Here is a 25,993-nt window from a genome sequence, read left to right as displayed (position 1 = left end):
CCTTGGAACTGCAAGAAGATGAAACCAGTCAATCCTAAAGGAAATCAGTCCTTAATATTCACTGGAAGGACTGATGCTGAAGCTGAAGCTCCAATACTTTGGCCCCCTGATATGAGGAACTGACGCATTGAAGAGACCCTGGTGCTGGGAAAGATTGAGGGCAGGAGGAGAAGGGGACGACAGAGGATGAGATGGTTGGATGGCATCACTGACTCAACAGACGTGTGTTTGAGCAAGGTCAGGGAGATGGTGAAGGACAGGGAAGCCTGGCGTGCTGCAGTCCATGGGGTCTCAAAGAGTCAGACACTGAGTGACTGAACAACAAGGACATTTGAAGTAGAAATGCCAGTAAGCACAGTTGGTTAGAACTGGACATGGAACAACACACTGATTCCAAATAGGGAAAGGAGCACATCCAGGCTGTATACTGTCGCCCTGCTTATTTAACTTATATGCAGAGTACATCATGAGAAATTCTGGGCTGGATGAAGCACAAGCTGGAATCAAGATTGCCAGGAGAAATATCAATAACCTCAGATATGCAGATGACACCACGCTTATGGCAGAAAGTGAAGAACTTAAGAGCCTCTTGATCAAAGTGAAAGAGGAAAGTGAAAAATCTGGCTTAAAGCTCAGCATTCAGAAAACTAAAATCATGGCGTCTGGTCCCATCACTTCATGGCAAATAGATGGGGAAACAGTGGAAACAGTGACGGACTTTATTTTTTTGGGCTCCAAAATCACTGCAATGAAATGAAATGAAAAGAAATGAAAAGAAAAGCCATGAAATGAAAAGACGCTTACTCCTTGGAAGAAAAGTTATGACCAACCTAGACAGCATATTAAAAAGCAGAGACATCACTTTGTCAACAAAGGTCCATCTAGTCAAGGCTATAGTTTTTCCAGTGGTCATGTATGGATGTGAGAGTTGGACTGTAAGGAAGCTGGGTGCCGAAGAATTGATGCTTTTGAACTGTGGTGCTGGAGAAGACTCCTGAGAGTCCCTTGGACTGCAAGGAGATCCAGTCAGTGCTAAAGGAAATCAGTTCTGTATATTGTTTGGAAGGACTGAAGCTGAAGCTGAAACGCCAATACTTTGGCTACCTCATGCAAAGAGTTGACTCACTGGAAAAGACCCTGATGCTGGGAAAGATTGAGGGCAGGAGGAAAAAGGGACGACAGAGGATGAGATGGTTGGATAGCATCACCGACTCAATGGACATGGGTTTGAGCAAACTCCGGGAGTTGGTGATGGACAGGGAGGCCTGGCGTGCTGCGATTCATGCGGTCGCAGAGTCGGACACTGAGTGACTGAACTGAACTGAACAGGTGGTGTGGTTGTCATTACAGGAAGTCTCCACAAGGCGGCAGCACTTTCCCCTGCCCGCCTCTGGTTCCCCAGACAACCAGAGCCTCAGGGAAAGTAGGCTTCCTGGGCTGTGAATTGGAGTGGAATGTGTCACAGCAAAATACCCGCAGCCTTGTGACTCACTGCTTCTTCCCCCTAAAGCTTCACACACCCGACCCCCAGACTAATCCCAACCACAGCCACAGCACCCAGCTGAGGGTACGCAGGTGCTAGGAGGCTGCGCTCTCAGGAAACAGGCTTGAGCTGGGAACCCCAGCAGCACGGGATGTGCAGGCTAGGTGACTGTTGCCTCCATGATCCTCCAGGCTTTGATCCCACTCGGGACTCTGGTCCCAGCTGAGACAAGCAGACGGTCGTGATTTTCAAACGGGTTCAGAAATAACAATAACTAAAAAGGGGCTCAATGAAGGGCACCCTGCCAGGCTGTCTGGACCCCACCCCAGTCCAGCCTTGGGACTCAAGCCTACTCAGGCTCCTGGGATGCCATAGAAGCCCAAATGAGGGAGGCTGGAAACAATAAGTTGGCATTGATCTTCTCTCCTTTCCTTTGACTTCGTGCCGATGAAGTAGGAGTAGAGTCAATCTGCCACCCTACACTTGTCACTTTACAGTTGGCTGATTCAGGTATGGTGTATCCGTGGAATATATCTAGTCTTTTTGGTTTTTTTGCCAGAGTTTATCGCAGAAGGTCGAGCAATGTGCTGAACATCTGGTCCTTGTGGGCTATCTCTCTCACATGCAGTGTTCTGTGTATATGAGGAAGGAAGGAAGAAAATAGCCTGTGTGGAGCATCTCTTAAAGATGCACATTTCTGTGTATAGGTGAGAGATAGAGATTTCTGTGTGTATGTGGAAGGGAGGAAGGAAGGAGGGAAGCTGATAATCCTTGTGGATTACTATTACAGATACAGATTTCTGTGTCTCTATTAGTCCCAACCTCCTAATTCATCCCAGGCCTTTCACTTTTTTCTTGAACTCTTGGTTTGAATTTGAATTCTTAGAATCTGTCTTCGGGTTGTAAATTCTTTCTTTTGTTTCACCTTTTTTATTTTGCCTAGAAGGGATATCTTGTGCTATTGGCTTCCTTTGTCTGGCTGAGGTCCTTTAGGGTATGATCCTTCTAGATCAATCCCTGTGGCTACCAGTGACATAATTTCCTTACTTCAGTTTTTGTTTTTATGGCTAATAGTCTATCATATATATGTAGCACATCTTGTTTAAGCTTAATCTATTGGTGAAGATTTGCTGTCTCTCTGTTGGTTATTGTAAGTAATGTTGCAGTGCTAGTTGGGGTCCATGTGCCTTTTTGAATGATGGATTTATCAGTGTGGGGATGTCAGATCCTAGACCTAGCCTCTCTTGATAGTGTATTTTCAGGCATTCAGAAATGCTTCATTCAGGCATAAGAAACTCTTCCTCAGTGATCAATGCAAAGAAATAGAGGAAAACAATAGAATGGGAAAGACTAGAGATCTCTTTGAGAAAATTAGAGATACCAAGGGAACATTTCATGCAAAGATGGACACAATAAAGGACAGAAATGGTATGGACCTAACAGAAGCAGAAGATATTAAGAAGAGGTGGCAAGAATACTCAGAAGAACTATACAAAAAAGATCTTCATGACCTAGATAACCACAATGGTGTGATCACTCACCTAGAACCAGACATCCTGGAACTCGAAGTCAAATGGGCTTCAGGAAGCCTCAGTGCAAACAAAGCTAGTGGAGGTGATGGAATTCCAGTTGAGCTATTTCAAATCCTAAAAGATGATGCTGTGAAAGTGCTACACTCAATATGCCAGCAAATTTGGAAAACTCAGCAGTGGCCACAGGACTGGAAAAGGTCAGTTTTCATTCCAATCCCAAAGAAAGGCAATGCCAAAGAATGTTCAAACTACTGCACAATTGTACTCATCTCACACACTAGCAAAATAATGCTCAAAATTCTCCAAGCCAGGCTTCAACAGTACATGAACCATGAACTTCCAGATGTTCAAGCTGGATTTAGAAAAGGCAGAGGAACCAGAGATCAAATTGCCAACATCCATTGGATCATCAAAAAAGCAAGAGAGTTCCAGAAAAACATCTACTTCTGCTTTATTGACTATGCCAAAGCCTTTGACTGTGTGGATCACAATAAACTGTGGAAAATTCTGAAAGAGATGGGAATACCAGACCACCTGACCTGCCTCTTGAGAAATCTGTATGTAGGTCAGAAGCAACAGTTAGAACCGGACATGGAACAGCAGACTGGTTCCAGATTGGGAAAGAAGTAAGTCAAGGCTGTATATTGTCACCCTGCTTATTTAACTTAGATGCAGAGTACATCATGAGAACCACTGGGCTGGATGAAGCACAAGCTAGAATCAAGGTTGCTGGGAGAAATATCAATAACATCAGATACGCAGATGACACTGTTTGGTAGTTAGAAGGGGGAAAAAAGAGTCCACAAAAATAGAACAAAGGAAGTTCCAGGACCAGAGTGAAGACCTCAGGTAAAACAAACAGCCCTCCTGGCTAGCTCAATTTACATAGGGCGGGCTGAGGGGGGAGGAGACAAATGTATAAAAGGAGGAAGCCTAGAAGGATTGAGGCCTCTCTAATCTTGTCTTTTGGGTCAGCCCGTCCTCACTCCTCGAGGGTGTACTAGCCTTTGTTTTTCCTAAGAAAACTGAGCTGTAAAACCGATTCATCCATCGCTTCATATTTTTGCTGCAGCAAGACAGAACCGAGGAAATTACACGCTCCCCCAACAACACCACCCTTATGGCAGAAAGTGAAGAGGAACTAAAGAGCCTCTTGATGAAAGTGAAAGAGGAGAGTGAAAAAGCTGGCTTAAAACTCAACATTCAAACAATTAAGATTATGGCATCCAGTGCCAGCACTCCATGGCAAATAGATGGAGAAGCAATAGAAACAGAGACAGACTTTATTTTGTTGGGCTCCAAAATCATTGCAGATGGTGACTGCAGCCATGAAATTAAAAGATGCTTGCTCCTTGGAGGAAAAGCTATGACCAACCTAGATAGCATATTAAAAAGCAGAGACATTACTTTGCCAACAAAGGTCCATCTAGTCAAGGCTATGGTTTTTCCAGTGGTCATGTATGGATGTGAGAGTTGGACTATATAGAAAGCTGAGTGCTGAAGAATTGATGCTTTTGAACTGTGGTGTTGGAGAAGACTCTTAAGAGCCCCTTGGACCACAAGGAGATCAAACCAGTCAGTGCTAAAGGAAATTAGTCCTGAATACTCATTGGAAGGACATGCTGAGGCTGAAGCTCCAAGACTTTGGCCACCTGATGCGAAGAACGGACTCACTGGAAAAGACCCTGATGCTGGGAAAGACTGAAGGCAGGAGGAGAAGGGGATGACAGAGGATGAGATGGTTGGATGGCATCACTGACTCAATGGACATGTTTGAGCAAGCTTCGGGAGTTGGTGATGGACAGGGAAGCCTGACATGCGGCAGTCCATGGGGTCGCAAAGAGTCAGACTTGACTGAGCGACTGAACTGAGACCTAGCCTCTCTTGATGGTGTATTTTCAGGCATTCAGAGATTGCATTATACTGGGTGTTGTCAGTGCGCCTTCCTGCCTACCGTGTAGGGGTGTTCCCTTTCCTCAGGCTCTGCTGCCTTTAGTGTTCGTAGCCTCCTGAGGATGCTCTCATGGGACTGATGGGACTTGCTTTCTTGTTTGCATGTTGATTGGCATTCCTGCAGTATTCAGGGATGCTGAGCATCTTGTCCTGGGGTAGAGGTTTGGGTCTTTGTTTTTTCTGTGAACAGTGTGAGGAAAATCTACCTGTGGCAGTTGGCTTCCTGAAAGCTGGTTGTGTTTGGAATTTATTTCTGCAATTCCTGCCGCAGGACATGTCCTGAGGACAGCTGTCATTAACAGACCGCAACGCTAGAGAAACAGAGGTGCCCGTAAGCGCGGAGGTGCAGTTGTAGTTACAGAAAGTGCCCACAAGGTGGCGGCACTTTCTCCTGGCCACCTCTGGCTCCTTGGGCAACTTGGCTTCCTGGGCTGGGAATTGGAGTGGAATGTGCCTGAGCAGCAGCTTAAGGGATTGTGTCTCACTCCTTCCCCCTAAAGCTACACCCCTCCCCCCCAGACTCATTCCAGCCGGGGCCACAGCACCCTGCTGAGGGGCCTAGGTGGCTGCACTCTCAAGAAGGAAGCTTGAGCTGGGGACCCCAGCACCAGAGGTCCTGGGGGCTAGGTAACATTTCCAAGGTCCTGGAAGATAGAGGGCCGGGTCCACATCCTTTGGGAGCACTAGGACTCTGGTCTCAGTCAGGGAAACCAGACAGAGGAGGTTTAAGAGGGGTCTCAATTAAGGGCTTGTTGCTTGGCTGTATTGACTCCACCCCAGTCCAGGGATGGGACCCAAGCCTGCTCAGGCTCCAGGGATGGAATAGCAGGTCAAGTCAGGAAGGTTGGAGGGAATAAACAAGGCAATGCTTTTATTGTCTTTAATTTCATGCCTATGCTATGTTGGAGTATATTAATTTTGCAGTTTTCTGTTTGTTGTCCGTGTATAGCTGCCTGATTCATTTATGACATATACGTACATATACATACATACAAATTCTATTTATTCTTTTGCCATAGAGGTTTTTGCAGAAGGTCAGCATAGTTTCCTGTGCTGATTACCAGCTCCTTGTGGAATATCTACTGTAGACATAAATATCTGTGTATGTGTTATTCCCAACCTCCTAATTAATTCCTTGGCCTTTTTTAAAATTTTTAAAAAATTCTTGTGTTTGCATTCTCAGAATCAATTTTTGTGTGGTAATTTAGTTCCTTTGATCTCTTTCTAAATTTTGCCTAGAAGGGGACATCACATGCTCTTGTCTTCCTCTGTCCGGCTGATTTCGCTTTGTATGTGATCCTCCAGCGTCCCTCTCTATGGCTACAAGTGGAATAATTCCTAATTTCAGTGGCAGTTTTTCATTGCTAAATAATAGTCCATTGTCTCTACGTACCAGGTCTTTGCTAAGCTTTAATCTATCAGTGGACATTTTGCTGGGTCTGTATCTTGGCTCCTGGAAGTAGTGCTGAAGTGAATGCTGGGGTGCATGTGACATTTTGAATAATGGTTTCTCAGGATATAGGCTGAGATGTGGGAATGTCAGATCCTAGGGTTAGCGCTCTTGAATTTTTGTTTTCTGCCGTGCAGAGGCTGTCAGTTCAGTGGCTGTTGCCAGTGTTCCTTCGGCCGGGCATGTGGGGGGTTCCCCATTCCTCTCTTCTCTTTCCCACATATATTGTTTGTAGACTTGTGAGAATGGTCACTCTTGACTGGCGGGATTTGATTTCTTGTTTTTTTGATTAGCATTCCTCCTGCAATAATTAGGGATACTGAGAATCTTGTCTTGTGGTGGTTAGGGTATTTTCTCTTGCATTTTTTTTCCTTTTAGGCATGTGTGGAAATTTTATGTTTTGATTGGCATCTTGCAAGTAGGGTGTGTTTGCAGTTTCAGTTCAGTTCAGTCGCTCAGTCGTGTCCAACTCTTTGCAACCCCGTGGACTACAGCACGCCAGTCTTCCCTGTCCATCACCAACTCCTGGAGCTTGCTCAGACTCATGTCCATGGAGTCAGTAATGCCATCCCACCATCTCATCCTCTGTCATCCCCTTATTCTCCTGCCTTCAATCTTTCCCAGCATCAGGGTCTTTTCCAATGAGTCCATTCTTCATATCAGGTGGCCAAAGTATTGGAGCTTTAGCTTCAGTTCTTCCAATGAACACCCAGGACTGATTTCCTTTAGGATGGACTGGTTGAATCTCCTTGCAGTCCAAGGGACTCTCAAGAGTCTTCTCCAACACCACAGTTCATAAGCATCAGTTCTTCGGCACTCAGCTTTCTTTATAGTCCAACTCTCACATCCATACATGATTACTGGAAAAACCATAGCCTTGACTAGACAGACCTTTGTTGGCAAAGTAACATTTCTGCTTTTTAATGTGCTGTCTAGGTTGGTCATAGCTTTTCTTCCAAGGAGCAAGCGTCTTTTAATTTCATGGCTGCAGTCACCATCTACAGTGCTTTTGGAGCCCCGCAAAATAAAGTCTCTCACTGTTTCCATTGTTTCCCCATCTATTTGCAACTTATTTCTCTCATCCTTACCTTAAGACCTTTCTTGAGGCAAGCTGTCACTGTCATTCACCTTGTGAATTGGGGGCGCCGTTAAATGCCTTTGGTCAAGGTGTAGTTACAGAGAAGGTCCACAGGTGGCAGCACTTTTTGATGCCCACTCTGGTTCCTGGGCCAAACAGCGTTAGGAATCAATGGCTTACAGGGCTGTGAAATAGAGTGGAGTGTACCTGAGCGAACACTTAAGGGCGCCACAGCGCCTTGCTGGCTGCCTAGGAGTCTGTGCTCTCAGGAAGGAGGCCTGGGCTGAGAACTCCAGCACCAGGAGATGTGGAGGGTAGGAGATGATTGACCCCAAGGTCTTGGAGGACTTGATCCCACTTGAGTCTCTGGTCCCAACCAGAGCACAGCGGACTGTAAATGCTTAAAAAGGGCTCAACGAATGCCCTGCCAGGCTGTCTCAAAAACACAGCAGTCTAGCCTGGACACCAAGCCGGCACAGGCTCCAGGATGGGTCACACCCCATGTCAGGGAGATGGGAGGGAATAAGTAGGCGTTGCTTTTCTTTCTTTTTCTTTAACATCACGCCAGCGCTATGCTGGAGGGTCGTCGATCTGCAGTGTGCTTGTCTTCAGTGTAGCTGCCGGATTCAGGTATGACGTATCCACGGTGTATCTCTATCTCATTTTTGAACTTTTTAACACAGATAGAAGGTCAAAAAGAGTGCCAAGCACCAGGTCCTTGTGAATTATATATCTCAGATACACATTTCTGTGTACATAAAGAAGTTAGGAGATAATTTTCGTGGATTATCTCTTAGATACAGATTTCTGTCTTTAGAGATACAGATAGCTGCCTATATAGGGGAGGCAGAAAGGAAGTGAAGAGGAAAAGTTAAGATTTTACATAACCTCCTACATTGCCTCTCTAACTCAGCTTGCTCCTTGCAAAGTCTGGATCACGTAGGTCATGTAGTCTCAGAAAGTGGGGACTTACAATACTGGGAACTGGAGCTTATTTCACTTACCCTTGTCCTGCTCTTTGCAGTTGCCCAGCCCCTGAAAACCTGCTTAATCATGCCTGTCCATGTGAAGGTCAGGCATCCCCCTCCCCATCTTGACTACTGTTCCCAGGTGCACAAAACCCCTTAGTTTAAAACAGCCTATTAGCAGCTAGTGTTGCCCACTGTCTGTCTATAAGAACTCTGTGACCTCTTTGTTCAGGGCTCAGAGCTTAGACTGTTAACTCCTCTGGGCCTGCCAGGGTAATAAACCTGATTCTCCAGCTCTCCGAGTGCGGTGCTTGGTTTCTCGAGTACTGGTTTCTGCAACATTTCTGGAGGCCCCAGCGAGATCCAACCACGCCGGCCCCTTGAGCCGCCGGATTGATGGATCGGCTAGGCTGGAGCAAGGGAACTCCAAGACAAACAAGGAGGCTTGCCACCTGTCAGCATTCCGGGGTCTCTTTCAGACTGGTGTTCGGCCGAGCCCCAACTGGACTCATTGCAGGGATGGACCACTCACCAGGAATGGCCACAGGATCAGGTAAGGCCCCAGGGCCAGTCCCCCGTCACGTCCTACCCCAAAGGGTAGAGGAGGGGACTGATCACCTCCTTGGAGCTCCCAGGAAGGGAGCAACAGTTAAGGAAACCTGGGGGCTCGGGAGAAGGGAGGCATTGTGATAGCCTCTGAGAGATTGTGAGTGCATGATTGCTGATTGAACGGAGTGAGAGAAATTTTTCTTTTTGAAAACTGCAAAACCAATTCTTTTTGCATATGCAATTAAAAACAATTACCTTGTTAAAAGGCCTGCCTAGGAAAAAGCTTGAACTTAACCCTTTCCAGGTCCTTGAAATACATAGCCCACTTTGCCTAAGACCTCAGCCTTGGGCAAACTAGAACTTCAAGCAAAGAAAAGAAAGGTGTCAAAGAGATATTTTAAATCCCAAACAGAAAACTATAAGATCTCTCTCTGTCTGACTGTCTGGATTTATGTATGTTTCAGTGTATGTCTTTTGTTTTTTCTGATAATAATGTTGAAGTCGTAAATGAGTTCTAATTTAATGGGCCTAAAGAAAAGTAAGTGCTTATAAATCAAACAGTTTCAAATACAAGAAAAATTAACCTAAATAAATTTCAGATTCACAGGAACTGGAAAATATTCAACATTAAATATCTAGTATTAATGTTTGTTTGCTAATCTAATAAGGAAAGTAGGATGTATGTTTTTAGTAAAGCAGGTATAAAAAATAAAATTATATTTTATAAAGGGAAAAGAAAGTAGGTCTGACTTACAGGTGGCTGTTACACAAAGTGATTAAAAGGTTGATGGAAATTGGACCCTGAAAAAAAGTTTTGGGCTTGGTTAGGACTAAGTTTAAAATAAATTTAATTAAGTTTACGTAAATGAGTTTAAAGTAAGCTGGTGCAAAAACTTGCGATTGGTCTTTCTCTCTGTTAGGAGGACATACTTTCTTCAGATGCTGAACTGCTTTTAATAATAGACTTAAGTTTCTTTACCTCTTAATTGATCTGTTCTATATTTACCTTTGAAATATTTTGTTAACTTTGGCTAAGTAAATAACTATTATTTCACAGTAACTTATATGATCCTACCTGACCAAGTGTTATAAACCCTTTTGACATTTATTGACAAAACTTCCTAAATAACTTGACTTCTAGCTAACTTTGGGATGCCTCAGTGGGCTCCTGAGACATCCCAAACAACTATTAAGCTACCTAGGTTCACTGCACATGTTAAACTACATAAGAAGTACTGTTGAAGGGGTGATAAATCTTTTCAGGGTTATACTGTATGGTTGATGTTACTAATATAGATATCCTAGAATTATGTGAAATTCGTTTAGATCTGATATGTTCTGATAAAATACGGTCAATTATAATTCTAGTTATCATATTAAAGTGTTATGACCAGGTTTCTTTGTCAACTGCAATAGAATCAGATTTTAAACATGCCTTCTATGGTTTTACTCTCATGCCTTTAGAAAAATACTGCTAATTCTTCAAGATTTTTGAAAAAGACTTTCTAAGATTAAGCAGATAAACAAATTTTGTCATTAACAGTAAGCTGGTACCAGACTGGAATTTGGTCTTCTCTCTGTTTAGAGAAGAAAATTTTCTTAGAATGCAGCTTTTGATAACAGATTATGAATTTCTTTGTCTTTAAGTGATTTATATTTGCTTTTAAAATCTTTTTGTTACTTTGGTAAAGTAAATAAACATTAGTTAAGATTGTGGGACATGTAGACAAAGCTCAATTTGCTTCTACAAAAAATAACTCATCATGGTTAGACTTTTGCTATCCAGGTGTCCTTAAAACATGGCAATAGTCTGCAAAGAAATAGAGGAAAACAATAGAATGGGAAAGTATAGAGGTCTCATCAAGAAAATTAGAGATACCAAGGGAACATTTTATGCAAAGATGGGCTCAATAAAGGACAGAAATGGCAGGGACCTAACAGAAGCAGATGATATTAAGAAGAGGTGGCAAGAATACACAGAAGAACTGTACAAAAAAGATCTTCACGACCCACATAATCACAATGGTGTGATCACTCACCTAGAGCCAGACACCCTGGAATGTGAAGTTAAGTGGGCCTTACGAAGCACCTCTATGAACAAAGCTATTGGAGGTGATGGAATTCCAGTTGAGCTATTTCAAATCCTAAAAGATGGTGCTGTGAAAGTGCTGCACTCAATATGCCAGCAAATTTGGAAAACTCAGCAGTAGCCACAGGACTGGAAAAGGTCAATTTTCATTCTAATCCCAAAGAAAAGTAATGCCAAAGAATGCTCAAACTGTTGCAGGAAGGGGGACCCCTTCCAGGGCCCGAAACTGGGCTCTTGTCTAACACTCGGAAATGAATTGTCCGAGCAGACACATGCTGACAAAGCAAGAGATTTTATTGGGAAAGGGCACCCGGGTGGAGAGCAGTAGGTAAGGGAACCCAGGAGAACTGCTCTGCCGCGTGGCTCGCAGTCTTGGGTTTTATGGTGATGGGATTCGTTTCCGGGTAGTCTTTGGCCAATCATTCTAATTCAGAGTCTTTCCTGGTGGCGCACGTATCGCTCAGCCAAGATGGATGCTAGCAAGAGGGATTCTGGGAAGTGGATAGACACGCGGTGTTTCCTTTTGACCTTTCCCGAACTCTTTCGGTTGGTGGTGGCTTATTAGTTCCGTATTCCTTATCAGGATCTCCTGTCATAAAACAACTCATGCAAATAGTTACTATGGTGCCTGGCCAGGGTGGACGGTTTTAATCAGTGTGCTTCCCCTAACAAAACAACCGCACAATTGCACTCATCTCACATGCTAGTAAAGTAATGCTTAAAATTCTCCAAGCCAGGCTTCAGCAATACGTGAACCATGAACTTCCAGATGTTCAAGCTAGTTTTAAAAAAGGCAGAGGAACCAGAGATCAAATTGCCAACATCCGCTGGATCATGGAAAAAGCAAGAGAGTTCCAGAAAAACATCTATTTCTGCTTTATTGACTACGCCAAAGTCTTTGACTGTGTGGATCACAATAAACTGTGGAAAATTCTGAAAGAGATGGGAATACCAGACCACCTGACCTGCCTCTTGAGAAATTTGTATGCAGGTCAGGAAGCAACAGTTAGAACTGGACACAGAACAACAGACTGGTTCCAAATAGGAAAAGGAACACATCAAGGCTGTATATTGTCACCCTGCTTATTTAACTTATATGCAGAGTACATCATGAGAAACCCTGGGCTGGAGGAAGCACAAGATGGAATCAAGATTGCCGGGAGAAATACCAATAAGCTCAGATATGCAGATGACACCAAGCTTATGGCAGAAAGTGAAGAAGAACTAAAGAGCCTCTTGATGAAAGTGAAAGAGGAGAGTGAAAATGTTGGCTTAAAGCTCAACATTTAGAAAACTAAGATCATGGCATCCAGTCCCATCACTTCATGGCAAATAGATGGGGAAACAGTGGGAACAGTGGCTGACTTAATTTTCCTGGACTCCAAAATCACTTCAGATGGTGATTGCAGCCATGAAATTAAAAGATGCTTACTCCTTGGAAGGAAAGTTATGACCAACCTAGACAGCATATTAAAAAGCAGAGACATTACTTTGCCAACTAAGGTCCATCTAGTCAAGGCTATGGTTTTTCCAGTAATCATGTATGGATGTGAGAGTTGGACTATAAAGAAAGCTAAGCACCAAAGAATTGATGCTTTTGGACTGTGGTTTTGGAGAAGACTCTTGAGAGTCCCTTGGACTGCAAGGAGATCCAACCAGACCATCCTAAAGGAGATCAGTCCTGGGTGTTCATTGGAAGGACTGAAGCTGAAGCTGAAACTCCAATACACTGGCCACGTGATGTGAAGAGCTGACTCATTGGAAAACACCCTGAAGCTGGGAAACATTGGGGGCAGGAGGAGAAGGGGAAGACAGAGGATGAGATGGTTGGATGGCATCACCAACTCAATGGACATGGGTTTGGGTGGACTCTGGGAGTTGGTGATGGACAGGGAGGCCTGGCGTTCATGGGGTTGCAAAGAGTCGGACACAACTGAGCGACTGAACTGAACTGAGTCTGCTGGTAAATCAGGAAATTAAAAAAGGATAAACAACAGCTGAAACTCAAAAAACCAGGGCTATAGGGAATCCAAGACGGTCACTTGGCTTTTCCTGGCTCCCTGACAGGCCTCATTTTTATTTGATGGGTTAAAACTTCCCTGGATACAGTGTTAATGCCCTCACAATGAGTTCTCAAAAAAAGAGAAAAAATTATGTTTCACTGAATATTAACTTCTAGTTTTGTTAATTAAGGTCCGTGCTTACTAACACTCACTTCTGAAATAGTTCTTTGTTATGTTATATTGCTAAAAGATTTAATTAATTTAAAAAGGACACTCTAAGATTGTTTTCTTAGAAACAAAGACAAGCTTTGTTTCTAAAGCTTGTCTCAGTAACCAGTCTTTGGATAAAGGTCAGATGCTCCATGATGTCCACCAGGAGATGGACACTTGGCTATAATCATTTAACTGAGTCAGATGACCTGGGGTGTACTGGGATATACCCAGTGAAAGTTCTTGACTTAAATTCTTGCTTGTGACTTTACTAATAACTGCTAGATATATTATTTTCTATGTAGCTTGTTTTGGAAGATTATTTTTTACATTTCCCAATGTGTGACTGAGCCTGTGATAAAATGCTGATATGCAGTTCCATATGACATCAATAATGGTAATCATGTACCTCTAGATATGGGAAGAAGCAACAAGAGGAAATATTTTCCTGGACCAAGTGGCTAGTAAGACAAGTATGGTCCGGAGCCTTTTGCTACTTGCAAGGCCTGGTCTAGTGACGACACACTGGGTGACCAGTCAATGGATCTTTGTTAGACCTGGGAATGAGCCTTCCCAGCACCAAGGGACACAATGACCATGAAATGCCCCCAAAGCATGGTCAAGTATGTGGCTATGAAGGGGCCCGGCTGACTGGAAAGTGGGCCCTTGCCAGCTGCCTCTACAAAGAGTGAATCATGACCACTACAAGATGCTGACCTTCAACACCCCTTTGAAAGGAGTTCAGGATAGAGACAAAAAAAAATAAGGCACTCTGTGCTCTGGGAAAAAAATAAAAAAAAACAGGCCTTCAGATGGTCAGATGTTTTCAGGTAAAGATTTTTATGAGTCCAGATTCTTGCATCTTCTCATACCTAGAGAAACACTCATGTCACGAATCAATGTCTGGACCTGGTTCTTGCTAGCCCCGCAGCAGCTTTCCTACTTCTATTAATCTTTGGGCCATATATCTTTAACTTTCTTGTTGAGTTTGTTTCTCCAAGTAGTAGTACAACAAGAATATCCCCCAGCCAACACCCAGACAATGCTGAAACAACCTGCCTTATCATTCGGTGGACTCTTATCTCCCTTTGTAAATGCACCCCGAGGTCCTCAGGCTATTCTCCCTTTGAGATCTCATACAGGAAACCACCCCCAGTGATAAAAAAAAAAAAGCTCAAGGGAGACAACTAGCTGACCCAGAGATGTCCCGAAACCTCCAGGCCCTGGAAAAGTCTTCTGCCATATCGCCCAAGAAACCTTAGAAAGGACACCCATTTCTTTGGGCAATTGGGTTCATTCCTATCAGCCAGGAGATGAGGTATGGGTTAAAGATTGGGGGGAGAAAAACACTTCAGCCAGTTTGGACAGGCTGTCACACGGTCGTCCTGGCAACCCCTCCTGCTGTTATCCCTGTCATCCTGTCATCCCTTGGATCCACCACACCAGAGTCAAGAAAGCAGCAGCTTCCTGTGATGAGGACCCCTGGAAAGCAGTTCAGGACCCCGAAAACCTCCCAAGATCCGGTTCCAAAGCCAACGGCCCTCACCCTTGAAGGACGCTGAGCCCCGCTCTAGTCACTTCAGAAGCTGACTAGTCAATGCTCGGCAGAAGCTTGAGGATTCTTCAGCCTTGCTCCAGACACACTCCGGCAACTGGTCAACACATGGTGGAAGCCTGAGGATCTGGCTATCAAGATATCGAAGGATTTTCATTGTCAACCCTGGCCTCTGTCTCTAATCGGTATTACTGCTGTGCTGTTCATTACAGGACCAACGACACTCCCTGGCAAAGATGGTTTTACAGAATAGGAGAGGGCTAGACCTGCTGACAGCTGAAAAGAGAGGACTCTGCCTCTTCTTAAATGAAGAATGCTGCTTTTATGTAAACCAATTAGAAACAGTCAGGGACATGACATCAGCTAAGGGAACAAATCATAAAAAGGAGAGAGAAACTGGCTAATTCCTGGGGCAACTGGAACAATATCTGGAGCTGGTATCGTGGCTTCTCCCCTTAGCAGGTCTTCTCTTCATGCTCTTTGCGGCACTCTTGCTTGGCCCGTGTATTCTCAATGCAATTACCCAGTTCATAACCCAGTTACTGGATTAAATCCATAAGGTTACAAATGGTAATAGCTCAATACAGCCCCCTAAACGATGGGGAGCTCTGAAAGTCCTACCAAAACCTGAGATGATGTTTTCTACAATGAGTGATAGAAGCATCAAGAGGGGGGAACGAAGAGGAAAAGTTAAATTTTATATAACCTCCTGCTCCTCCTGCCTCTGTAACTCAGCTTGCTCCTTGCAGAGTCTGGATCACATAGGTCACGTAGTCTTAGAAAGTGGGGACTTACAATACTGGGAACTGGAGCTTATCTCACTCACCCTTGTCCTGCTCTTTGCAATTGCTCAGCCCCCGCAAACCTGCTTAGTCATGCCTGTCTGTGTAAAGGTCAGGCATCCCCCTCCCCATCTTGACTGCTGTTCCCACACACACACGAAACCCCTTAGTTTAAACCAGCTTATTAGCAGGTAGTGTTGCCCACTATAGTCTATCTATAGAAACTCTGCAACCCTTTTGTTCGGGGCTCAACACTTAGTGTTAACTCCTCGGGGCCCGCCGGCGTAATAAACCTGAGTTCTCTGACTCTCTGAGTGTGGTTCTTGGTTTCCTGATTACTGGTTTGTGCAACAGAAGGAAGGGGATAATCACTGTGGATTATCTATTACAATAAGGGTTTCTCATGTATGTAGGCACGGACAGCCTAATTCATCCCCAGGCTGTCATTTATGTTTCTCTGGAACCATTCGTTTGACTTTGGATTCTCAGAGTCTCTTTTTGGGTTGTAAATTTGTTGCCTTGTATGTCTACTTTTATTTTTCTTGGAAGGTACCTCATATACCATGGTCTTCCTCTGCCTGACAGACTTCCCTTAGTGTATGATCCTTCAAGGACCATCCCTGTGGCGAGTACTGTCATAGTTACCTAATTTCAGTGATGGTTTTTTATGAGTGAGAAATAGCCTACTGTATGTATGTACCACACCTTGTTTCAGCTTTAGTCCCTCACTGAAGATTTTGCTGGTAGTGCGTCTCGGCTGTAGGAAGCAGGGCTGAAGCTTTGTTGGGGTGTCCATGCCTTTCGATCAGTGGTTTTCTCAGGATATAGGCCAAGGTGTGGGAACGTCAGATCCTAGTTTTAATCTCTCTGAGATGTTTTTTTCAGGCATTCCAAAACTGTCCATTCTACTGACTATTGCCAATGTATATTCCCAGAGATAGCTTAGGGGGATTCTTTTTCCTCCAGGCTCTCTCCCACATTTACCGGTTGTAGATTGGTGATGATGACCACTGTGTGTGGTGGGATTTGATTTCCCATTGTCATTTTGAATGGCACTCCTCCAGCAGTTAGGGATCCTTAGTATCTTGTCCTGTTGTGGAGGTTTGATTTTGTTTGGGCTTTTTAAATTTTTCCTAAAAGGTTGTCAGGAGCATTTGCCTTTGACGGTTGGGCTACTGAAAGTCAGCTGTGTTTGGAATTTATTTCTCCATTACCTGCCCCAAGACATTTCCTGGGGCAGGTAATGTTAATTTCTGTCATTAACAGAAATCCAGCCCTGTGATTTGAGTTGCCAGTGAACACCGGAGAAAATGTTGTAGTTAGAGAAAATGTCCATAAGGCAGCAGCATTATTCAGGCCTACCTTTGGTTCCTGGGGTAACAAAAACCTTAGGGCAAGTTTGCTTCTTGGGCAGTGAAATTGGGAGGAATGTGCCTGAGCTAATCCGAAAGGGCTTGAGTCTCAGTAATCTTTCCCCCTAAAGCATCACACAAACAGCCCACCCTGGCGACTCTTTCCAGGACCACAGTACACTGCTGAGGGTGCTTAGGTGGTAGTGCCAGGAGGCTGCACCCTCAGGGACGAGGGTTGAGCTGGGACCCCCAGCACCAGGCTAGCTGAACCTTGCCTTCAGACCCCTCGAGGCCTTGATGTCACACGGGACTCTGGTCCCAGCCAGAATGTAGGAGACAGTAGCCTTTTAAAAGGGTCAGCCAAGGGCACCCTGCTGGGCTGTGTCAACCATCCCCAGTCGGCAGTGGGACTCACGCCTGTCCAGGCTCCAGGGATGTGATAGCATCCCAAGTCAGGGAGGTGAGAGATAAGAGAGTAGGCACTGCTTTTCTCCTTTTCTTACCATCTTGTCCATGCTGCAGTGCAGTACACTCGATTTGCAGTCTTGTGATTGTCGTCAGCGTACAGCCTCCTGACTCAGGCATACGTATTTATGGGGTGGGGTATCTAATTTTTTTTTTTTTTTGCCATAGAAGGATGAGAAGAGTGCTGAACATCAGGTCCTTCTGAATTATCTATCTCGGTTATACTTTTCTGTGTACACATAGAAAAATACTTAGATAATTATTGTGGATTATCTCTTAGAGTTACAGATTTCTCTGGATCTGTGCAAGGAAGGAAGGGTGGAAGAAGAGAAAAGAATATTTCTTGTGGATTATCTGTTACAGATTCACATGAGGGTAAGGACTTCCTAATTCATTCAAGGCCATTCACATTCCCCCCCCTCCCCTGGAATCCTTTGTCTTTGAATTCTCTGAGTCTCTTTTTGGATTGTAATTTTTTTGCCTTATATGTCTATTTTTATTCTGCTGGGAAGCTAAATCCCATACCATAGTCTTCGTCTGCCTGCCTGGCTTCCCTTTGCCTGGTTCCTTCAAGGTCCATCCCTGTGGCTAACAGTGTCTTAATTCCCTAATTTCAGTAGCTGTTTTTAATGAGTGAGAAACAGTCTACTGTATATATGTACCACATCTTGTTCCAGCTTTAACCTCTTCTTGGGAATTTTTCTGGTTGTGTGTCTTTGCTATTGGAAGTGTAACCCAGAAGTGTTAAATTTACACCGGATTTGCTTCTGTGACTTTAACCCTATTTGTTACTGTTGAAGAAGGAATTCATAGGGCCTGGACTCCATCTTAGGCCTGTTCATGCTGATCACACTCGGCCACCTCTCCAATGAACTCTGAACTCTGTGTTTAGTGTCTATGGACATGACAACAGAAGGATAAGACCCCCTCCACACAGGGGAACCTTGAAGGTCGTATCCAGGTTACTCCTCGCCTAAGAGAACACATACACTAATCACCCCTTCCTCCAGACAGGCTATAAGTTTTCTGTACCTATCGGAGCGTAACCTCATGCTTATTGATTATTGGCTAACTGTTTAACTGAGCACATGGCACATGAGTGATGGGGTTATTGGGATTGTATTTACCCTTCCTTAGTTTATGTAAGTCTTAAGGAATTTGGGGTGGTGGGTTTGGACATGTACACATGGGGTATAAAAGATTTTCACAAATGCTGGTCGGGGTCCTTGGCTAAGAGGAGACTCTGCCTTGGGCCCACCGGTGTAATAAACTGCACTCCACTATCTGCATTGTCCTTCTGAGTGAGTTTGTTTCCCAGAACACTGTAAGCAGAAAAAATGGCCTGCAACCTGAGCCGCCCACCTGTGAAGGACTGTAGGAGGTGAAAGTAACACATTCCCCTGCCTGAGGCTTGCCATTCTAGGGGACATCTGCAAGGATTGAATAGCCTTTTTTCTTTATTGCCTCACCTCACCCCCCACCATCTCTGATTTTGGGGTGCTAGCCTGCCTTCTCAGTCAGCTGGCTCCCTGATTAAAGTCTCTTCCTTGCCTCAACACCTCATCTCTCAATGAATTCATTGGCCCATCATGCGGTGAAAAGAGCGAGCCTGGACAAAGTAAAAGTTTGTCTTAATTATTTAAAGATGTGGGAAACTTCTGCTTGCCTTTTATAGGAAAGTCACAGAATTCAATTTCTTAAAATTCAGTATTTAGTACATAAAAGTCATCAGACCTTTGAAACTTTATTATGGACCTACAGTGGAAGTGAGAAATAGAATTAAGGGACTAGATCTGATAGAGTGCCTGATGAACTATGGATGGAAGTTCGTGACATTGTACAGGAGACAAGAATCAAGATCATCCCAAGAAAAAGAAATGCAAAAAAGCAAAATGGCTATCTGAGGAGGCCTTACAAATAGCTGTGAAAAGAAGGAAAGCGAAAAGCAAAGGAGAAAAGGAAAGATATACCCATTTGAATGCAGAGTTCCAAAGAATAGCAAGGAGAGATAAGAAAGCCTTGCTCATCTAGGTTGCTTCCATGTCCCGGCTATTATAAACAGTGCTGCAATGAACATTGGGGTGCACGTGTCTCTTTCAGATCTGGGTTCCTCGGTGTGTATGCCCAGGAGTGGGATTGCCGGGTCATATGGCAGTTCTATTTCCAGTTTTTTAAGGAATCTCCACACTGTTCTCCATAGTGGCTGTACTAGTTTGCATTCCCACCAACAGTGTAAGAGGGTTCCCTTTTCTCCACACCCTCTCCAGCATTTATTGTTTGTAGACTTTTGGATAGCAGCCATCCTGACTGGCGTGTAACGGTACCTCATTGTGGTTTTGATTTGCATTTCTCTAATAATGAGTGATGTTGCCCATCAGCAGACGAATGGATAAGAAAGCTGTGGTACATATACACAATGGAATATTACTCAGCCATTAAAAAGAATACATTTGAATCAGTTCTAATGAGGTGGATGAAACTGGAGCCCATTATACAGAGTGAAGTAAGCCAGAAAGAAAAACACCAATACTGTATACTAACGCATATATATGGAATTTAGAAAGATGGTAATGATAACCCTATATGTAAGACAGAAAAAGAGACACAGATGTATAGAACAGACTTTTGGACTCTGTGGGAGAAGGCAAGGGTGGGATGATCTGAGAGAATAGCATTGAAACATGTATATTATCAATTGTGAAACAGATCACCAGTCCAGGTTTCATGCATGAGACAAGCGCTCAGGGCTGGTGCACTAGGATGACCCAGAGGGATGGGATGGGGAAGGGGGTGGGAGTGGGGGATCAGGATGGGGAACACATGTAAATCCATGGCTGATTCATGTCAATGTATGGCAAAAACCACTACAATATTGTAAAGTACTTAGTCTCCAACTAATATAAATAAATGAAAATATATATATATATATATAAAGGAAAGCCTTGCTCAGAGATCAATGCAAAGAAGTAGAGGAAAACAATAGAATGGGAAAGACTAGAGATCTCTTCAAGAAAATTAGAGATACCAAGGGATCTTTCATGCAAAGATGGGCTCAATAAAGGACAGAAATGGTATGGACCTAACAGAAGCAAAAGATATTAAGAAGAGGTGGCAAGAATACACAGAAGAACTGTACAAAAAAGATCTTCACAACCCAGATAATCACGATGGTGTGATCACTCACCTAGAGCCAGACATCCTGGAATGTGAAGTCAAGTGGGCCTTAGGAAGCATCACTACGAACAAAGCTAGTGGAGGTGATGAAATTCCAGTTGAGCTATTTCAAATCCTGAAAGATGATGCTGTGAAAGTGCTGCACTCAATATGCCAGCAAATTTGGAAAACTCAGCTGTGGCCACAGGACTAGAAAAGGTCAGTTTTCATTCCAATCCCTAAGAAAGGCAACACCAAAGAATGCTCAAACTACCGCACCATTGCACTCATCTCACACGCTAGTAAAGTAATGCTTAAAATTCTCCAAGCCAGGTTTCAGCAATACATGAACTGTGAACTTCCAGATGTTCAAGTTGGTTTTAGAAAAGGCAGAGGAATCAGAGATCAAATTGCCAACATCCGCTGGATCATGGAAAAAGCAAGAGAGTTCCAGAAAAACAGCTATTTCTGCTTTATTGACTGTGCCAAAGCCTTTGACTGTGTGGATCACAATAAACTGTGAAAAATTCTTCAAGAGATGGGAATACCAGACCACCTAACCTGCCTCTTGAGATACCTGTATACAGGTCAGGAAGCAACAGTTAGAACTGGACATGGAACAACAGACTGGTTCCAAATAGGAAAAGGAACACATCAAGGCTGTATATTGTCACCCTGCTTATTTAACTTATATGCAGAGTACATCATGAGAAACGCTGGGCTGGAGGAAGCACAAGCTGGAATCAAGATTGCTGGGGGAAATATCAATAACCTCAGATATGCAGATGATACCACCCTTATGACGAAAGTGAAGAAGAACTAAAGAGCCTCTTGATGAAAGTGAAAGAGGAGAGTGAAAATGTTGGCTTAAAGCTCAACATTCAGAAAACTAAGATCATGGCATCTGGTCCCATCACCTCATGGCAAATGGGGAAACAGTGGGAACAGTGGCTGACTTTATTTTTATGGACTCCAAAGCCACTGCAGATGGTGATTGCAGCCATGAAATTAAAAGACACTTACTCCTTGGAAGGAAAGTTATGACCAACCTAGACAGCATATTAAAAAGCAGAGACATTACTTTGCCAACAAAGGTCTGTCTAGTCAAAGCTATGGTTTTTCCATAGCTTTGGATGTGAGAGTTGGACTATAAAAAAAAGCTGAGTGCTGAAAAATTGATGCTTTTGAACTGTGATGTTGGAGAAGACTCTTGAGAGTTCCTTGGACCACAAGGAGATCCAACCAGTCCATCCTAAAGGAGATCAGTTCTGGGTGTTCATTGGAAGGACTGATGTTGAAGCTGAAACTCCAGTACTTTGGCCACCTGATGCAAAGAGCTGACTCATTGGAAAAGACCCTGATGCTGGGAAAGATTGAGGGCAGGAGAAGGGGAAGACAGAGGATGAGATGGTTGGATGGCATCACCGACTCAATGGACATTGGTTTAGGTGGACTCCGGGAGTTGGTGATGGACAGGGAGGCCTGGCGTGCTGCAGTTCATGGAGTTGTATGGACTGAGCAACTGAACTGAACTGAATTGTGTCATGGCTCCACTGTGGTTTTCCTAATAGAAAATCCGAGCATAATTTTAAAAGAGACTCTAATCACCATATCTAATCATGAAGAGAGCTTCAGTACTGACATTTCAGTTAACTTAAATACAACTTTTTAAAATAATAACTGTCAGCTACACCAGGAAGCTGCCATTAGAACAGCTAGAATTGAAAGAAGCTTATTTCATTAAAGACGCCCTTTTTAAAATTTCAGCTTAATAATCCATGTTAACTTTCAAAAATACCTTTGTAGACACAGTAAAATATTAGGAAAAATTTCAGTGGCCTCCTTTTTCTGTTGTTATTAACATGAATAGTTACTCCACAACAGAAACAAAGTCCTGTGTCTCTATAGGAGATATAAGCCCTCTTATAAATCTGCAGCTACTTAATAAGTCAATGGGCTTGTGGAGCAATCTTCTTATGTTACTTTTGCACATGTGAAGAGAGTAATGCCTTGCCCTACCAGTGTCCTGCATGTATTATTAGTAAGTATTTAGTCATTCAAGAAATCATTTGTTACGTGCTCAACTTTACACAAATGTTGGTAGAACTGAAATGAGTTAAGTAAGTTGATCTGCCAAGGCCAGGCAACCACATGCAGCTCCTCAGGGAGCATTCAGGGGTGCCTCAATGGGCGGCATTGGGGACAGATGCCCATGGGGGAGGGGATGGTGCTCTTTCTAAGGGCCTAGAAGTCACAGTGGTCAGGTTCCATGGACTCGGAAAGTGGCACCTGTCAGATGCAGAGGCAGCATCTGATACTGGAATAATACTCTCTTGCTCAAACCTCTCTCTCCCTACATTTTCTGATGCCATTTTCCCTGGTTCTCCTTTCTCTGGCTCCTCTCTCTGCCCAGGCCCTGTCAAGGTTAGGCCAGGCCTCCTTGGAGAGACTCTCTTCATTCCATACATTCTCCCAGGGTGCAGCGGTCCATGCCATCACGTCAGCATCCTTGAGAGGAGGGCTGAGGACTCCCGGGTCCCCCTCTCAGCTCAGACCTCTCTAGTGGCGCTTGGACCCCATCTCTCAGGTATCTCTTAAATGTCTTAAATGCACTGAGGCAAAGGCAGACCTCCTCACAACCATCCCCTACTCTTTTACCAGCTGTTAGCATCCCCCTCCCCACCCATCCACCCACCAGGGCACCTGATCTATCAAGTGACTCTTCCCGCCCTCTCACAGCTGAGCATCACAAATACCTAGTCAACCACGTTAGGGTCCTTCAAGTCTACCCACGAAACAGTTCTTGAACCTGCCTAATCCTTTCCATCCCATGCCTTAGTTCAGGACCTCACATTCCCCATCTGGATTATCCCATCACCTGACACTATTCTTCCTAATTCCAGTTAGAGCTCCTGACAATCAAGCCTCCACACCAAAGGATCTTTCCAGTAAACAACTGCTGTCAGTGCTTTCCTATCACTATCAAGATCAAGTCCTAAAAAAAAAACCAAACAGAAAGAGCGGAAGATAATGTGTGTGTTTAAGTGTGATATTAATAGAAGTACTAGATCTCCAGAGAAAGAGGCCCACCTACTTTTCAAGGCAGAATAGTATAGTTGAAGTGAATAGAGTCTGAAGCTTGAATGCCTGAGTTCAAATTTAAAATTCATAATTTATAACATATGTGACCCCGGAAATGTTACTTAATGTGTGATGCTTCAGTGTATGTATTAGTTAGTTAGTGCTGCATAACAAATGACCTCAAGACTTAGTAGCTCACCAGGTGCAGCAACTACTGAAGCCCAAGTACCCCAGAGTCTGTGCTCCACAATAAGAGAAGTCACTGTGATAAGGCATTATCACACAACCAGAGTGTAGCCTCTGCTCTCCACAACGAGAGAAAAGCCCACGTAGCAGCGAACACCCAGCACAGTCATAAAGAAAAAAAAAAAACAACTCAGTAGCTTAAAAGAACAAACACTTATTATCCCAGAGACGTTGGGGGATCAGGAATTTGGAAGCAGCCGCACTACATAGGTTGCGGTTGAGGCTGGGGCTGCAGTCTTTTGAAGGCCAGACGGAGGCTAAATTTTCTTCCAAAACAGTTCCCTCACAGGGCAGACGGCAGGAGGCTCCTGGCAGGCGGCTCTATTTCTTGCCACGTGGGCCTCTTCCTAAGGCTGCTTAGGTGTCCTCATCAGATGGCTGCGGGCTTCCTCCAGGATGAATGACAGCAACAAGGAGGAGACTTTAACACCTTTTATGACCTAGTCTCAGAAGTCACAAACTGTCGCGTCTGTTATATTTTATTAGTTGGAAGCAAGGCATTGGCCAGGCCAGACTCAAGGGGAGAGGAATTAGGGTCTGCTTATAGGGAAGCACACTAAAGAGTTTGTGGACATATTGTAATGCCACCACAATGTTTTTGTCTGCAAAATGGAGATAATAACAGTAACTTCATCAGGTCATATGAGGAGTAAAGGATCTAACGGATGCTGAGGGTGTAGAATGGTGCCCTGCACATGGTAAGAACTAAGGACTAGCTACTGGTAAAATTCCACACCCTCCCTCATCAACTCCCCTCACAAACCCTGTCTCCTGGCCTTTCCGAGCTAACTGTCATTCCTTAAATAAATCATGCAATCACCCCTGTGCCCTGGCTTCCTGGAAGATTCCCCTATTCCATGTTTTTCCTCCAACCCTTGGTGGTCCTTCTCCAAGCACCTTCCCAGAACCTCTCAGGCAGGGCGAGGTGCCCTGTGGCCAGTATCCCAGGGCTCAGGGCTCCTCAGCCAAGCGAGCACCGCATACACCTGCTTCCTCCTGCTCCAGCTCATGATGGCGGGCGTGTGCTCCTTAGGGAGGGTGTGTTCCCTCCTCAGGCCTCCCCTGACTCTACCAGCAGAACCAGGAGCTCCTTCCCAGGAACCTCTTGGCATCTCAAGCATGTTTCATCTGTGTATTGTCTTTGTCTTTGTCACCCACTCACACTGAGAGGGACTCCTTATCTTCCTAACTGCAGGCACAAGTACAGTGTCCAGAACACAGTGGGTGAATAAGAGATAATTTGTTGAACAAATGGATAAGTGTCTAAAACTTCAGAGAATATTTTTAATGAACAGGAGGCAGAAGAATCACAGAAAAATCAACAAAATGGGTCAAGCACATCATAAATCTCACTAGGTAAGCTCTAGCCAAAGGAGGTCACACTCTATTCATCTGGGATGCTCACAATTCTGTTTTTTTCAGAATCTACTTTTTTCTTCCTCACCAATTAATATAAACAGTTTAAAAGTATAAATGTATGTTATAAGCTTATATAACCCTATGTTTATAAATTATAATGCTAAAACTTTGACAGAAAATAAAGCTGTTCATTGCTTACAATTTACAATAAAAAGGCATAAAAGTTTCCCCTGTATTTAATACATTTTCATAATCTCATTTAAACATTACTTCATTATTAACGCCTTTAAGTGCAGTTAAACAAACACCCAAAGTTTAAGAAGTTTGCCTATAAACATACTGATGGCCAAAAATGGACTATGACTCAGACCAAATAAATACTTCTAAAAACAGGCACAAAGGAAATCTTAATCTGAAATCTGTTTTTCAACAGCAACTCCCACACACAGGTAAACTGAGAACTCTGAGAGTAAACTTTGTGACTGAGCATTAAAGAATGGTACACTTGATAACCCAGGAACGAGTAGGGAGAAATGTGAAGATGTTGATGTGCTATTTGCGGGGTGAGAAGTAGATGGCCTTGGCCTCCTGTCAGAGGAAATATACACTGAAATATCTTTCTTAATGTCTCACTGAAAGTTTTAGTTTGAACTTGACCCACTGTACTCTATGAATGTTCCTGTTC

At 43.9% G+C, this 25,993-nt stretch overlaps 1 long non-coding RNA gene across 1 annotated transcript in view; it reads right to left on the bottom strand.

Annotated features, from left to right (window-relative positions):
* Positions 1-25,993, bottom strand: part of LOC133067443 (uncharacterized) — a 73,407-nt gene that overhangs the window by 1,227 nt on the left and 46,187 nt on the right. The gene's annotated exons all lie outside the window — the stretch shown is intronic.

The sequence above is a fragment of the Dama dama genome, chromosome 12, assembly GCF_033118175.1.
Source record: "Dama dama isolate Ldn47 chromosome 12, ASM3311817v1, whole genome shotgun sequence".
NCBI classification, from domain to species: Eukaryota; Metazoa; Chordata; class Mammalia; order Artiodactyla; family Cervidae; genus Dama; species Dama dama.
Note: the sequence above shows the minus strand (reverse complement) of the source record. Positions and strands in the feature narration are given on the sequence as shown.